The sequence below is a fragment of the Choloepus didactylus genome, chromosome 3 (assembly GCF_015220235.1).
Source record: "Choloepus didactylus isolate mChoDid1 chromosome 3, mChoDid1.pri, whole genome shotgun sequence".
Taxonomy (NCBI): Eukaryota; Metazoa; Chordata; class Mammalia; order Pilosa; family Megalonychidae; genus Choloepus; species Choloepus didactylus.
In genome coordinates, this window is record NC_051309.1 from 48,032,317 (window position 1) to 48,036,920 (window position 4,604).

General features: G+C 41.9%; 1 non-coding gene across 1 annotated transcript; it reads right to left on the reverse strand.

Annotated features, from left to right (window-relative positions):
* Window positions 1-1,201: 1,201 nt before the first annotated feature.
* Window positions 1,202-1,308, reverse strand: LOC119530752. Its single transcript, XR_005216133.1, has one exon. It is a non-coding gene; the product is annotated as a U6 spliceosomal RNA (small nuclear RNA).
* Between the last annotated feature and the right edge of the window lie 3,296 nt (window positions 1,309-4,604).

The window sequence follows — 4,604 nt, forward strand, 5'->3', positions numbered from 1 at the left end:
AGCCCAGTTACTACATCTGCCAGTTACTACTGCTGTATTTTACAAACAACAAGATCTTGCTCTTCTCTTTCTACCCTCAGACCTGGCCTCTTAGAGGACTAAAAATAGTTACAGAAGACTCAGATTATTGACTTCATTGATCTGAGAAGACTGTACTGACTTCATTATTTCTAGGATATTCAGCATATTTTTCTTGAGCATCTGCTTTGGGCACTGTTCTAAATGTTGGAATGAATGGTGGGCCAGGTATATATTGCTGTTGCTGGTGGATATTCCAATCTAATGAAAACAGGTATATCCTGTCTTAAGCCTTAGTGAAAGAAACCTTCTCAAAACTGTTCTAAGTCCTGATGATTAAACATTTCCTCTAGATTTCTACCATTTTCACTTCCCTGCACTGCTGTGACAAGCCCAACGCTATGGAAATCTACCAAGGGTGGGAGGGCAGTATAATTAGGGCAAAGTCTTTCCTGGATCTTCCTTGCTTTCCTGATATCCATGGCTTACTGTACATCCAAGTTGTTCAAGTTCCACATGTCATCAACCATCCCAGAACTTTCAATACCTAATCCATTAAATCTGGTATGTGTCCTTAATGCCCAACCTCTACAAATAAAAATCCTAGGATTTATTGATATTATACACCAGAGAGAGATAAATCCATGTTTGTATCATGAGGGCCACAGAAGTTAAATAGTGCAAATGGCAGGGGCAACAAATGAAAGAAAAGGAAAATCTTTTTAAAAACACAGGGCCATTCAAGGATAAAACACATTTAGAATACTATATATTCTTCTTTTAACTAGAATAGTGTTTCACACTTCGAGTAGTAAGTGGACATCTTTTAAAGAACAATGAAATTCTTCCTCTTCTCACCCCTGCAGGTGGCTGCAATTATTATAATTTTTTGTATATTATATTATGTTTATTTGTGTGTATATACACTTTTTTTTATTTGCCTGTTTAGGGTGATTAAGAATACATCCTAAACTCAGGAGGTACTAAAAGCTTGGGATCTGTTGTGGCCTTGTTCTAGATGACATTCCTTTTTTTTTTTTTAATTAAATCCAGTTTTATTGAAATATATTCACATACCATACAATCATCTATAGTGTCCAATCAACTGTTCACAGTACTATCATATAGCTATGCATTCATCACCCCAATCTATTTTTGAACATTTTCCTTACACCAGAAAGAAAAAAATATGGAATGCTTCAGGACTTTGTGTGTCATCCTTGTGCAGGGTCCATGCTAATCTTCTCTGTATCATTCCAATTTTAGTACACGTGCTGTCAAAGCGAGCACTATATTTTTTAAAAAAATTATAAAAGCAGCGATATATCCTTTATGTTCATAGGTATTATACAACTATGAAATCCAAAATAAAAATTTCAAATTAAATACAAACACATCCCATAAATACAAATAAATCAAATACAATTAAAATGCCAATGTCAAGGTAGTTCTGCTTCTGGGCAACAAGAAGTAACAGGGACATGATTTAACCTCCTGCCTGAGCAAATAATGGCCTGTACATGTCTCAAAACACTGTATATCATACAAAGAAGGAGAGCAGTCTCTGAGAGATGGGAAACAAACACCACGAATTCTGCAATTGCCCCAGTTTACAGCATGGAGAAAGTTTCTGAGATTCAGGGCAAGGAAGAGAAAACCAGGCAGCGCCTGACAGTCTCCTTAAGTTGAGGAGACAGGATTAGGGTCTGGAAAGGCCCAGTGAATAGGAATTTGCATGTCAGCATATCATGAACATAGACTTCTATAAGTTGAAGGTGTTAATATTAGAGTTCTACAGAGAAATAGAACCAACAGAATACTTGTGTGTGTGTGTGTATACATATAAAATAAGATTTATTAATAAGGCTTTGGCTTGCACAATGGTGGCAGCTGGTAAATCTAAATACTGTATAACAGGCAGGTCAGAGGCTAGAAATTCTGGAAGGAGTATCTTAAAGTCCACAGCCTGAGTCTGTAAGGAGGTCAGAGAGGACTGGAGGATATAGTCTCTAGGCAGAACTCCTTCTCATTCTTGAAACCTTCAGTTCCCCCTTTTAAGACCTCCAACCATTTGGATGAGGCCCACCCAGACTGCTGAGGGCAATCACCTTTATTTAAGGTTGACTGCTTGTAAATGCTAGTCTTCTCTACAAAATAACTGAACAGTAACAATTAGGCCAATGTTTTACCAAACAACTGGACAACATAAGCTAGCCAAGTTGAGACATAAAAAAAAAATCATCACAGAACACCCCTTGTTAACTTGGCACCCATACACTTTTCCTTAAAGCATACTTAATCTCCAAATAAAGAAAATAACAGAGTCATTCTTCTCCCTACCATGATACAATTCTTTTGAGTACAACTGAAAATGCACAAAGAATTTCCGCAGAAGATAGTGCAAGCCTTTGGGGGACGTTCACTTTTCTCCTTGATACTCTGTAAATACTACAATGTAAAGTTAGTACAATTTATGTTAAATGATAAGAGGTTAAGAAAGGGAAGAAAACAAAGATATTTCCTATGTATACATATACATTAAATATATACAGAAACATATTCATAGCAAAATAAGTGAGAATACTTACAACAACTGCAACCCTCATTTCTGCAATTGGTCACATGGCTGCAGCTGGTATTTATAACTACATTCTCCAACTATCCATTCTGTATTCACTTTGCCCTCAGCAGACACCTCAGCTGGTGGTGGTTTTTTGCCTAAACCTTCATCCCTGAAGGGTTTGAATTGAGTTATTGTAGTTTTCCATTCACTTTAATCACAGGGTATGAATACTAGTACTAAGTACATAAAACTAAGAGATGCCTTAAGGTACCTCACATATTTCAGACATATTCTTCCTTACTTCTATTGTACAGCAGTAATCTTATTTCCCCTTGGTAATCAGGAGCAGTCACCCAAGCCAGTACAACAACTCATCTGTTGCCTGTTGATTCAGTCATGAGGAGCCCAAGGTGGCTGGAGGGCAATCTTAACTTCCACTTCAATGTAAGTATTATTGTATCCCCTGGTGAAAGCACTCCTCCCTTTGTAACTAAGACCTCTAGATCAGCAAAGCATGAGGTCATGGGACAGTAGGCAAAAATTTTGCTGGTGGATCACTAGGGATAATAGTGAGTGGTCTCACTCCCATTTCCAATCCTTGATTCATGGACCTGTGAATCCTGACTATTGGAGAAATAGCACCATTGATTGGACACTGATTTAGAGCACATACAGCCTCCTAGAGAACATTGTTCCAGCCCTGCAAGGAATTGTCACCCATCTGGTACCACAATTGAGTCTTCAAAAAGGCATTTCGGAGAGAAACCAAGATGGCGTCTAGGTGAGACAGGGCTAAGAAACACCTCCGTGGAAAGCATTAAATAAGGACCAGAGAGTGACCCAGAATTCTGGTTACAGCGATGTGCCAGCTGGACGAGATCTGCTAGTTCCCAGGGGCTGTATACTTGGTGAAACTGAGAGTCTGCATTCTGAAATGAGTGAGTAAGCTAACTGGAAGTCCTGCAGCCGTGCAGCAATCCAGGGAAGCCAGGGTTTGGCGTCTGGACACCAACAGGCTCTTTTAATAAAAAAAAGAAAAAGAAAAAAGGGGAAAACCCAGGAGCGGCTGCAGGTGCGATCGGCTGCAGGTGCGATCATGGGAAACATGCAGCAAAACACAGCAAGAAGGGGCTGGACCGGCATCTGGGTGTCTGGCCTGGAAGATAGCCTGCTGCAGATATCCCTGGGGCCAGGGGAATGGAGCGGAGAGCCAGAAGCTGAAAGAATCCCCGCGGCTAGCAGCTCGTTCCCAGGAGGGCTGGATAAACTCCTGCCTGGGGCCATGCCCACAGCCCAGAGCCCCGCCAGTTGTCCCGGAGCTGGGAAGGAGGAACTGTGTGAGGAGGGGAGTGTGGAGATGCCCCGTTCAGCCATTTTTGCATAAGGCTGAAAGCGAGCTGGCTCAGCCCGGTGGCCCAGGGCTTCCCTTGAGGGACGGCGCATGCTGATGCTGTAGCACAGCATTACCTCAGCAGAGGTCCTGGAGGATCGCAGCTAGGCGGGGGGACCTGCTTGGAGATCCCAGGGACACTACGCCAAGTCCGGTGGTTTGTGGGACAGCGAGAGAGAGGGGCTGGGGCTGAAATGAAATGAAGGCTTGGACTCTTGCGGCGGCCTTGAATCTCCGGGAACCGGGGGGATTTGAATATTGAGGCTGTCCTTCCTCCCTGACCACCCATACAAGTGCCCCGCATTCAGGGCAGATGGCTCCAGCAATACACCCAGGCTGAGTTCTCCGGCTGGACCCCACAAGAATTGTTTCCCCACACATCACAGGGACAAGGTGGAGAACTGACTTGAGAGGTATAGGTGACTCACAGATGCCATCTGCTGGTTAGTTAGAGAAAGTGTATGTCACCAAACTGTGTTTCTGAAAAATCAGATAGGTTTTTTTTTTTTTTTTACAAATTAAAAGAACCCTGCCGAACAGAGCAAATGCCAAGAGGCCAAAAACAACAGAGAATATCAATGCATATGATAAAACCAGATGATATGGAGAATCCAACTCCAAACACACAAATCA